The sequence below is a fragment of the Pteropus medius genome, unplaced genomic scaffold, assembly GCF_902729225.1.
Source record: "Pteropus medius unplaced genomic scaffold, Ma_sr-lr_union100, whole genome shotgun sequence".
Classification (NCBI taxonomy): domain Eukaryota; kingdom Metazoa; phylum Chordata; class Mammalia; order Chiroptera; family Pteropodidae; genus Pteropus; species Pteropus medius.
In genome coordinates, this window is record NW_024344197.1 from 172,293 (window position 1) to 185,799 (window position 13,507).

The window sequence follows — 13,507 nt, forward strand, 5'->3', positions numbered from 1 at the left end:
CATTGTGACAGACTATTTGGCCTATAAAGTCAAAAATATTTAATATCTTCACCTTTACAGAAAATGTTTGCCACCTTCTGCTTTAATACAATAATTAGAATCCACTAATCTAAAAGCAAAATATAATCAGTGATTTTCTCTTAAAAATACAATTTTCATTTTAATCCTACAGGCAAAAATCTAGCAGTTTAACGAATCATAAGGAAAGTTAAATCAGATCTATTTTTATCTACAATGTAAATTAAATAACCCACATGGAGCATCTGGAAAATGTTATTATGCTGCTTTCTCTGTTCAAATAGTCTAATAAATGACAAAGAACTGACGGTGAATATTAATGAAGCACTCTATCACAGTTAGTTCTGAAAACTAATTTAGCAATCTCTTCCCACTGTCATTTACTCAGGTGGTTAACTTAAACTGTAAGCCTGTCTCTAACGCTGCACGTTGGCTTCACTTCTCAGGCCTCGCACTGTGGCCACTTTCCTCCCTTTCTCAGGCTGGAGCTCTCCAAGCCCGAGACTTCTTCCCTCTGATCCTCCACCTCTCAAATTTTTTTCCAGACCAAGTGAAGTATAGTTTATATCACTGAAGACCTGCTCACTGAGTTCCTGAAATACTTTAGTCAACACCTATTGGGTGGCTGAAATATCATTTTTATCCATATCCACTTTCTTGAATTTCATCTTCCTCTACAGTTCTAAGATCTCTTGAAATGAGACCCTTCTTTTGATTTCTCACCAGAAAAAGATCATGTATCTCAACTTTAAATCTTTAAGGTATATTCACTTTAGCTTGAAAATGAGAGCACTAACTTCTTGACAGGTAGGTGTTACCAGCCCACATGAAATTGTTGAACAAGTCTGTAGCTCACACAAAATAGTTGAATAAGTCTGGTATTCAATGTGGTGAGGTTTGAGCTCCAGGTCCCTGTCATTCTATATTCAACTTAATATTTAAGCATTCTTTGGCCACTAAATTAATGGACATTCACTTTGGGTTATGCAGACAGGGAAACCCTCCAAAGGAAGGGCATTGTCATGGTAAATCTCTCTCAATTGGAAAGGTAGTTTTGTAGTTAAAAGGATATGGGCCTCCAATTCAAAGAAAATCGAAACCTAAATGGGACTTCGCCACTGTTTGGGCACATTACTGAACTGTAAAGTGGAATAAATCACCTGCCTTCAAGGAGACCTGCAGTATTCATGATATCTTTGTATGGATTGGGAAAAGGCGCCCCTTCCTCCAGGTAGATTCAACCCTGTGTAGCCCCCGGGTACACGCTTGTCAAGTGGAGTACACACTAAATTTAGACTTCTGTCCCTGAACTTTTCCCCCTACACTTCTCTGAGCTTCTGTCGTCTGGCTCCTTTCCAACTTCATCTCACACACCACCCTCCTCTGGGGTCACTTGGTTCTGGATACACTGCCCTCCTTTTTGTTCCTTGAACAAGTCAAGCCTTTTCTTGCTTAAGGTCTTTGCATATGCTGTTCCTTCTGCTTGGAATGCTTTAAAGCAAAGACTGTAAACTGGTGTTGAGTGAGCCACTTCTGGCAAGCAGATACATCCTTTGGTTTGCAAAACATTTTCTAAATTTTAAAGGATAGCCATCATGTAAAATTTGGAAGATTTTACGTAAGAGTTATATTTCAACTTACGTATCCCCAGCGCACTTGGGGACCCCTGTGGCATTTGCATCTTGATTTAAATAATCTTTCAGGTGGCATCTCATATGCTACCTCCTCACAGAGACTTTTTCTGACCTTTCTATCCCAAATTATCATCCCCTTTTGTCCCCCAGCTCATTCTCTTGTTTCTTTCATAGTATTAAGTTGATATAAATTTACTACTTTCTAGGTCGAAGATGGTTGAATATTGACGATTTCATGTTTCAATCTAATGCAATTCACAACTTTTAAATTATTCTGTTTGTGTTTCATGTCTGCCTATAGAAACTAAGTCCTTTAGGATAAGGATCTAGCTTTATTCGCTATTATATTCTCAATGACTTGGACGCACACAGCACCTGGCAGGCACAAGGCACTAAAATATTTGGATGAATAAATGAAAAGACTCCTTCCACCAAAAGTTCCTCAGCAGCTCCAGGACATACACAAAATCCATTTTAACCTATCATGAGGTCTCTAGAGTTAGCCTAAGTTATAGGGGACTTTAATAACCCGGAGCCCAAGGCCATCCTACCACTACTTAGCACTGCCCTACTCAGCTCTGGAGCTGGCTTTAATTCCACACTTTATCAGCCTCTGCTCATACAGCTGATGTCCCTGGTCCTAGTATTGGAAATTACTCCTGAAGTGTGACCTGGAACCCCTGTGCAAAACAGCATTGATACCACCACTGGACATGCACTGAGATGTTCCCTCAAGCCCCAAAAGGAAGCTGGGGAAAATGGTACTTGTTCTTGAGGTGACTGGAGACAGTCACAATAAATAACTTCTACAGCCTTGGCCATGTTAGCAAGAGGTTGCTTGTTCCCCATATCTTTGCATGTATTCTCTTGTTTACATGTCTTGTCACATATTTCTTAAATTCTCCTGTTTCTTCCTCTAGATTATGAATGCTTTTAAAAAGTATGACTCCTCAGGACCCAACTTTAGGCACTTATAATGTTTAATGACTGAATGAAATTTTGAATGAATTAAAATCATTCAAGTGCTATATAGAGCATCGCTAGAAGTTAAACATGGTAATAAACTTTCATCTACTAGGTATAATCTCATGGACATGAGCAGGGGTATGGGATGGGGTTCACACCAGAGTGTCAGCTTCAAACATCTGGAGGTGACAGAGGACCCTGAGAGAAAGCGCGTTTTCTTATTCTGGGAAACACTTTCCAGACACTGTACAGTTGAGCTAAGTCAAAAACTATTCTGAGCAAATCACTCTTTTCAATCATTTTTTGTTGTTGTTGCCAAAAGCGGTGTACATTTATATATTGTAAGAGACCTTTTTCGTACTATTCACCTCTGTCTGTCCCTTAGTGTTCGTGCACTTCTCTCTCCTGGCCTTCTTGACATTTTGTCTCTTCTGAATGTACTCCTCTTACATGTGGTGCTTACCAGGGTTCTGCGCTAAACTGTTTCTCTCCTTGCACTTTCCCCTCGGGAAATTTTGTCTGACATTCCATCAGCATTCTAAACTTAAAATTATCCAAAAAAAAAAAAAAAAAAATTCACAGGCACATCCATACCTTCTTCTCCTCATGATTTTCTAGTGTTTCACTACCTTCTGAATCTCAAACTTCGTATTTTTTAAATATTTTTTCAATACAAATAGGCAGTTCCACCACACTCTAAGTCCTTTCGTGCTTTGATGGATTTGTATATATAATTCTTCTATCTGAATAGCCCACCTGTCTCTGCACCCCTGATTAAGAATAACTCGTTCTTAAGGCTTTGGCTTAGGGATCATCTCCAGGAAGCCTCCCCTGCAACCCTCCAGCAAGATCAGGCGTCTCTCTTCTGAGCTCCCAGAACTTATCCGTCCCATTCATTTAACAGATAATGATGAGCATCTACCATGTGCCAGGCATTGCTCTAGGCACTGAGCACACATCACTGCAGAAAACAGTAAAATTCTTGCTCTCATGGAACTTACATTCTCGTGGGAGAAAACAGATAGGTAAAATGAATATAGGAAGTGCTATAGAGAAAAATAATGAAAAAATGGGTAGAGAATACTGGGGAAGGTGTAATCCTAAATAGGATAGTAAGGAAAGGTCACACTAAAATGACATTTAAGCAACCTTCAGGAAGTGAATCATAAAAAATATCCAAGGAAAAAAGGGCATTCCAGCTGAGGTAACAGGAGCACCGGCTAGTTTGAAGAATAAAAAAAAAAAAGAAACCAGTTGACTTCAATTCAGTGAGAGAAGGAAAAGTCAGTAGATGAATATCCAAGAGTGACTAGAGACCAGATCATTTTGGGCTCTGGATGGCCATTGGGAAGGATGTGGCTTTTACTGACTTGGGAAACCTCAGGAGGAATTTCAGCAGAAGTCACAGGATCTCATTTACCTTTTTAAGACTGCTGTCTTAATAGACTGTAGAGTAGCAAGAATCAAGAAAACCCATCAGAAGGCACTAGTAATAATCCAAGCAATCCTGGTGTGTGGAACTGGGTGATGATTTTGCAGGATGTATAAAGTGGTCATATTCTGGATACATCATGTATTTTGAATGTTGGGCCAACAGTTTGTGCTCGGGTTGGATGTGGGTTATGAGAAAGAAGAGCTATGTGTATAGTGAAGGTTTTGGCCTGATTCGCGAAAAAACGGACTTGCTACTTATTGGCTGAGAAGAGGAAGACAAGCAAGTTGAAGGGGCGGGGGAGTTGAGATCTTGAGTTTGGCCTGACATAATAAGCCTTGGGTGCTTATTAGATATCGAAGTGGAATTTCAGGTAGAAAACTGTATATACAAGTCCAAGGTTCTGTGGAGAGCTTTGGCTGGAGACTTGAGAATTTTCAGCATGCAGATGGGACACTGGACAAGGTTGCAAAGAGAGCCAAATGTAGATGGAGAAGGCCTGGGCCTTGGAACACTCCAGTGTTAAAAGGCTGAGAAGGGAACCTCGCTTATCCAGAACAGACAAACATAAATTATTTTTCTACTGGGAGTAAACCAGAAACTATTCACTTCTCAGGACAGACCATGTCTCTTTCTATCTCCACATACTTAGCACAGGACCTAGCACACATGCTGATAAACATATGCTGAGGAAGACTTGCTAAGAAAATCAAAGTAAAATCCTTAAAAGGCAAACAGAAGACACTGAAAATGGAATCCAAAGGATTTGGGTACAAATACTAATATTCACAACACTGACAGATGAACAAAAATATTATGAAATACAAAATGACAGAAGTTACTATTTATTTAATACCTTTAATATGCCAGGCTGCAAACAAAGTATTTCATGGATATTATCACAATCAATGTTCACAAGACCAGTAGTGTTACTCCCTTTTAACAGAAGAGGAAACTTAGGCTCCAAATGGCCGAGTGGCTTCCCCAGGTCACACAGACAGTAAGCAGCTAGACCATTCAAACCCAAATGTGGGACTCCAACTCCCATGCAATTATCTGTACATTATGCTGCTACACACCTGTCCCAAACACTCTCTGAACGCCAGCTGGACTGGCTATGTATCTAATGTGCTCTGAACTGATAAAACCTGGATCTAACCATATTCTGTGAAAATCAAAAAACAAAACAAACAAACAACAAAAAAACAAAAAACAAAAAAAATCATTTGCTGAAGCAGCAGGAGAATCTGGGAAAGATCTCCTGTACTCTAGACTGGGGAGAACCATAGGCCTCAGAATCTGTAATTTCACTATTGACAGTTTCTTAGCATACCCAAATTATGCAGAAAGAACAATGGGAAAATGGTGAGAACTATAGACTGCTGAGTCTCTCTGGTACAACAGCTTAGAATTCAGTGTGAATCTCAGGAAAGGGGGAGAGGAAGATCGCAAACCACTAAGATCAGTTTCTTCTCACTGGTTAACATGAATGAGCATTAGCACTTTTCAAACAAATCTAGGCTGTACCCCTCAAAATATCTGTGGCCCAAGAAAATCATTTAAGAATTAGGCCAAAGTTTGTAGGCACAAGAGCAATGTTTGGTCTAAAAAGCAAGCTCTGAAATCAAAGGACATTTTCTTAACTTCAGAAAGATCACAATAATACATTAAGACTATGCTTATATTTAACTTAGATGTTATGATCAAAAACATTAAGTTGACCTACTTCCTTACAAATCGAAGAAAATTTGCAGTCAGATTTGTTTTAAATACTTTTGCTGGTTTGGGGTGGCACGGTAAAGTGTCTTACATAACGTATTAATGTGTTTGGCAATTTGAGCTTGTCATTTGCCATTCTAACAAAAGTAGGCAAATGAAAACTCTAATCACTGAAGAAATAGTGGCAAAGGAAATTAAAAATCAAAAAGCTACCAAAGTACATTTAGAAAATCCTACCCTATTGATCTGCTTCTTTTAAAAAATATTTTCTGATTATAGAATTTGAAGAAGTCAGAGGAGTTTTAATTATTGGCAGATCTCTTTCACTTGGGCTCTCAAAAGTAAAACATGATCATTATAGCTGTCATCTTTTTAGTAAACCTGATATACAGAAATCCAATTTATGAAGTGTACAATAAGCATATATTACTATTAAATTTTTTAAAATAAAAAAGTACACCATCATTTAAAAAATAATTTCCTATATTTTAGGAATGACGAAGCTATAGACAACCTTATGTAATTTTACCCCATTCACTGGACTACAGTTTCTTAAAGAGGATAAAACATAAGCAGTGTTTGTACAAGAACACAGCACAGTACTATTTATAACAGCAAAGAATTGGTAAAAATATAAATCTTCATCAGAAGTTAAAGAGCATTCATGTATGTTTATACCGTGGTATTTTTGTACTGAAATAAATGGTTTCCAAAACACACCATCGTTCATTGAGACAAGTGCAAGATCGTGTTTACAGAATGCTATAACTTATGTAAGCAACAAAATGTCCATAGCATATGCACACTTGTATGGGTAATCTCCAGAAGGAGGCACAAGTCAAAAACAATAGGTACCTCTGGGGAGAGCTGGAGACTACATGGCAGAGAAAGGTTATTATTTTTTTGAGTGTTATCCTACTATAGCTATTAAATTATTTCATGTTAATGTATCACTTTTAATAATTTTAATGATTTAACTAAGTTTTTAAAAATAAGGCTTTAGCCATAAAGTAGCTAGCTAAATGTGGCCTAAAGCGGCTTTAGAAGTTGGCAGCTGATGAAAATATACTTTCCTAAAAACCTTTGTAATTTAACACCTACTTTTCTAAGTTTTTAAAAACAATTGTCTTTAAGCACAGCTGAAATTTCTTTTGAATAAAAAGGAAGAAATTTGGCAATAACTTGATTATTCTGATGTTTAAAAAAATCTCCAAAGGAAAAAATAACTCCCTCAAAGTCCTTGAATACCCCCGTTTTCTGATGCTTTGATATAAGCTATTGCTATATAAACTTACAAGAATCAACACAGACAATTAACAATTGTTTGAGAAGGAAATTCTACTTGTACTGCTTGAGGTAGTGGATATCCTGATGTTTACTTAAAGTAGAAAAATAATATGGAGTCAAAAGTGATACTTAATTGCAAGTAAAATACAGTAAAGAAAAACACCATAAGAAAACTTTAATTGGTAAATTGTTTCAATATTCACTATCCTAATATAAACCATTATTAAGGTTGCTTATATTCAAGACTCCTCAGGAAACCAGACACATTGATATTAAAGAATATGCAGTTCCTTTGTGGCAGAGAACTAAGTTAACAAGTCTAAAACATTAGCTAGCCTAGTGATGAATTTATATCTTTTGATGCTCCCCAGCTGCTGTAATTTTACAAAGAAAACATTTCCCAGCCTTATTAGTCAGTATCATGCTTCTAATAGCTAATAGCACCTTCTAAGTGACTTATTTCTATAACTCCTGTACATTTTATCTCAATTTTTCTGGTAATTACTACTATACTTTTTATATCTTAATTTGAGTCTGTCTCAGCTCCCTAACTTAACTACAACTTGAATGACATAGTCGCAGGGTCTCTTTACCTCCCATAACTCTAACAATGCTTTACACATCAATAGCCATTGCTGTAAATCACTAGAATGAATGAATGACTATATGAATGCACATGTATACATGTCTTAGTCTGATTACTTTATGGGAAAAAAAGCCATGCCTCTTTGTCTTCCATTCAGAATTTCTTTCATAACAGTGCAGTTGAAAACCTTTTAAATTTCTAATGTCTAAGAACTAAAGCATAATGGCTCAGAAATAAGAAGTGGTAAAGAATGGTTTCTTACCTGTAGACATCATACCAATAATCTAGAAGACATACTTGCTTCCAGTCTTCTCAATGCTTGAGAACATTCCAAAAATATCAATGTCAATAATCTCCTCTAAAAATGTAAAACCACTTTCTCAATGGACAGACACACTATCCATACCTTTTGATGCAAAGCCTTTGATACAGCCTATGCCCCTCCCCCACAACTCATTATAAATATTCCTAAAACCTTAGCTTATTCTGGAATGTAACGTGGCTGGTACATGAAACTATATTGTAAACTATACATATAATTAGGTTCTGGGTCCTAATTCTAGGTTTTATACTGCTTGGTACTCTAGTTTTTACAAAATGGAGGAATTAGCTCAGGATACTTTAAGAATGCATAAAAACTACTAAATAACAATGATTTTACTTCATTTTGCACCTACCAACAAGGACACTTTTCCACTAAAGAGATGTTAGTATTTCTAAGGGAAAAAAATGATAGTTTAATCAACATAAAGGTTCTAAACAACTAAAATGAGCTATTATCAAATACTACCTACATACCAGCAGTAAGCTGTATTTTATAAAGTTAGTGAAAAGGAAAACCATCTACTTGTAACTTAGATTACCAAAAGACTATATGTATTATATATACCTATAAACTCTTATGGCCTAAAAACTGCGAAAATATTAAGAATTATACGGAAGAATAAGCAAAAATAAGAAAAAACTCTAAAATATCATTTGGGCATAAGCAGATCAAATCGCACCTCTAGCAAAAGCTAAGCTGATGAAGTACAATCCAATATGATTTTAAACTTTAAACAACCTACAGAAATTTCCAAAGTAAGTTATTCAAAGCTATCACAGCCAGTGAATAATTGTGGTGTATAATTGAGACACTGAGTTGTATTTTGGTGACTATAACCCTTTCATGATGATCTTTTAAGAACTATTTTTCTAACCCCTTAAAAACCTGTTTTTAAAAACCCTGTAAGATTCTTCCAGTCCAGACAATGTTAGGATCATCTAGGAGCAAAAGGATAATGACAGAACTGTCGTAAGCACAATCTGTGCTTACAAAGAATAGGTTTTCAACTATAAACAAGTATTACTAATTCAAAGTACATGGATATTAACCCTTGGTCAGGCATTATGTTTTTGGGAAGACAATGCATCTGGAATCTCAGTGTCTAAATCTGATTCCAGGGAAATGCTCTAAAACAAACAACCTAATTCAGAACTATGAAACTGCTTACAAAAAGTAGAGTATAAGAGAGTATAAGATCTGGAACTAGAATTCAGAATCCAAGGCTTATTTTCCTGGAATGTCTTCGATTTCTTCCTTTTTGTGCCACTGAAGAACCCATCCCCCAGAGGTTGGATAAAATAAAAAATATAGGTCTTAACTGTCACAAAAAAGGTCATTTAGAAAATAAGCAAAAGAAAATACATTACTACACATCGCAAATACGAGAGCAAATTATATCTAGATGTTTACTTTAAATTCTCAAAAGGTAGTAATATAATTCTTTCCCATGCCACAGCCTTTTTTCAGGCTATAGTATTCGTTCTCCTACTGAGCTTAGCTTACTTACATAGCAACATGAATTTTCCTTTGGAGCAAAGTTTTAATTATTGTTCCCTTTTGTAACTGCATTCCCACAAGGCACCAGATGTCTTTAAATCAAACTAAACCACCTCAGCACAGGATTCAAGACTCCATAAATTTCTGACCCAATCCACTCTAGTTTCACAATCCCACAGTCAGTGCACAGTGAATCACATTTTCTATTCCAGTCAAGACAGTCTATTTTTCATCTCTTGACTCTAACTACTACATATAATATCCTTTCTGGTCTGTCTTCTTTTAGTAATACCTTCTCATTACTTTTTTCTCTTTAAAACACATGAAGACGAAAAGCACAGGCAGAAGAAAAAATAAATTGAACTTCATCAAAATTAAAAATTTTTGTACACCAAAAATTGAGTGAAAAGGAGCAACCTACAGATTGGGAGAATATCTGTAACTCGTATTATCTGATAAGGGATAATATTCAGAAAATATAAAGAACTACAACTAAATAACAAAAAACAATTAAAAATGGACAAAATGTGAATAAAAAGTCTGACAAAGGAGATATACATATGGTCAATAAGCACATGAAAAGATGCAAATCAAAATCACAATGACATACCACTTCATCAACAGGATGACTATTATCAAAAACAAACAAAAGGTAACAATTTTGGTGAGGATATGGAGAAACTGGAACCCTTATCCACTGGTGGTGAAAATGTAAAATGGTACAGATGCCATGAAAGATAGCATAGCAGTTCCTTCAAAAATTAAAGACAGAATGACTATATGATTCAACAATTTCACTTGGGGCATGCACCCAAAGGAACTGAAAGCAGGAACTTGAACAGATATTTGAACACATATAACAGCATTGTTGACAAGTGTCGAAATGTAGAAACAATCCAAATGTCTACCGATGAATGCATAAACAAATGGTGGTACATACATACAGTGGAATATTCAACCTTAAAAAAAATAAAATTTTGATACATGCTTTAACATGGATGAACCTTGAAAGCATTATGCTAGTTAAAATATGTCCAACACAAAAGGGCAAATATTATATGAGTCCACTTACATGAGGAATTTAGAAGAGTCAAATTCAAAGAAACAGAAAGTAGGTTAGTGGTTACCAGGGACTAAGAAGAGGGAGGAATGAGAAGACAGTTAACCGTTAATGAGTACAGAGATTGTTTGACATGATTAAAAAGTTATATAGACAAATAGTAGTGACCGCTACACACAATGTGAATGTGCTATTACTAAACTGTACACTTAAAAATGGTTTAAATGGTAAATTTTAAGTTACGTGTATTTTAACACTTAAAAAAATGAAGATTTAACCCAAAACTCCTAATGACATTAAACTTCTCAATATTTAATAAGGATTATTACTAATTATAATACTTGAATGGTTTGTCATTTGGGTATAGAATGAGTCTGCCTATAAAATTAGGAAAACTTTTAAAATTAGGCATTTGTTTTAGGACCTTTAAATACTGACCGGTGTTTATAATTTGACCTATGAAATAAAAATTAAGTACTTTATCAAAGAACAAGCATACTTGAGAAACTATTCTGTGTATCCTTATTCTCTCCATCACTAATTTTGCACTAATGATCTTCTTGACATTGTAGTAGCTTCTTTCATCACACAACTGTATCTTTTACCCAAAATAGCTAAAATTTTAAATAATTATATAAATGTAATGATGGCGTTCAGAATTCAAATGCTAGACTTGAATTATAGACTTTTCAGAATAAACAACAGGAAAGGGAGGGAAGAGGTACTGCCTTATGGGTCGAAGATACACATGCATTTCTAGGTCTAAAATGAAAGATAAAACATCTTATAAAAAACTAAAAGGGATATTTTAGCATACATTTTAACACAGTGAAGAATTTCATGTAATAAATTCATGTTTTATCAGAAGGAACTCTGCCAAAGATCATCACACATATCTCAGAAATTCTGATTCCTATTACCGCTATTACCACTAGGAAGATGGACATTTGGCTATACAGACTTAGTGAAAATAAAAGAAAACCAATATCACTAGTTTTAGGAACAAACTAAATGACATGCATAAATATCAAAGTATATCTAAATTTTTGAATGATCATTAAATAAATGTGAACAATCAGAATAACAAAAATAATAAATTACATTGATGGAAGCAACTGACTAGATACAAGCACGGAGGAATCTGGGCATACGAATTACATGAATCAACAAAATGGTATTGCCATTTTAAAAGAAATCTAGTATTTTAACAAATTAATGCAAATTATCTAAGATATAAGATAATTAATATTTGAAGTTCTACATTTGAAGATGGGCCATAACAAAGGGTCACAGTCATTCTAATCTTGCTTTTTATATTCCAGAAGATAGCTGGTACTTAATAAAACATACTGTCTGAATGATGATCATTAAATAAGAATCTGAAGTCCAGAGCCAAACATAAACCTGAATTTAGAAGATGTGCCATAGGGTAATTATGTCAGTTATGACCGTTAACCTTAAAAGTCTATGGAAAATGATGGATATTTCAACTCCTAAAGCGGTATATGTAACCTGAAATCAGAAAACTCTTGTATCAGAGTTTAAGGGAGGTCAAACTATTGAGGCAACAAAGCAAGGAGTTACAATCTTTCCAAAGGGAAAACAGCAGCTCTTAAAATTCCTGAAAGATGGGCATATTAAGACATAGGTCCACTAGGAAAAAACGAGAGTTAAGATTTAATTGGAAAAGTCAAGGATGGGAAGGCTATAAGCTTTGATATATGAAACACGATTGTGAGCCACTTTTTCCTGGTTGCCAGTGCAGAATGTGAGTCAGACTGCCTTGACATTTGATGAAGTTATCAAAACATCTGCAGAATCCACTGCGCTTTTGAAATGTACTAGAATGCTGTCATTCTACATGATAAACCACATCAGAATATTTGATACATAATCTTTTAAAGAAAGAAGTACAGAATAAGAAAATGTTAAAGTTCTGTCCATTTAGAACAAACTTAAATTTGTCTACCATGTAACTCTATATTTAAATGTTTTCCCTTATTAAAGATATCTAAGGTTTGGTTTTACTAATCAGTTCAGTAAATTGATGCTAAAGGCAGTAATTCCTTATACTTCAGTTTTAAGCTTTAGATTTTAAAAAGACTAATTGTTTTCATCATGCATACACAGAATAGGATGCTTTTAGATTTAGAAAGTTTTTATGGTTACTTCTAAGAACATCACCAATCAGCAAAGTAATCAAAACTGAGACAGAGTGGTAGGCTTTTTTTTTTACCTCCAATCAGAATACTGACATTGAAACTCTTTTCTAATGATAAGGAGAGTTCCAATACAGTCTAAGTGAATTTTCTAAGTGGTAATTCTAGTTCTTTAACAAGAACTCTGATTAGATATAAAGTGAAATCTTAATAATATAAAATTCCGTTTTTTCTTTTCTGGCAGGATCAGAATAAGTAAGTCAGTACTTGCCTTTGAGAACAGAAATTAGCTGTTAAGTATTGCTATGAACTGAGAAGACACCCGGCTTTTCCTATTCTTAGATTTATCACTTGTTTAAGGGTAACAATCTTTATGTTAAAACTTAGTAAGAAACTTTTAAAATGACAATTAACTTCTAAATTCATGGTAATTGCTCTATAATGTTGCTTTAAAGTAAGAATAGGTATCTCAATATATGCAGTTAATATACAGTTCTTTAAAGAACATTTTAATAGTGAGGTTAATCAATGACAATAAAACCGTATCCTCCTTAGGAAAAAAAAACTAAACCATATGCAATAAAAGCAATGACTGAAAACTCTAAATGATTTCTGTATAGAGAATTGATTTAATGATTTGATCTTTCCACAGAGTAATCACTATTACTAAAAAGAGGTATACTTTGGGGGACAAAGTAAATCTAAGAGGATTTTGAAATTTTTCCTGCACATTTTTAAGATGTGATGATTTCACGGATTTAATAGAAATTATAATTTTCGGAAAATATACCAAAAAAATCCATGGTAAATAACAACAGTGGACC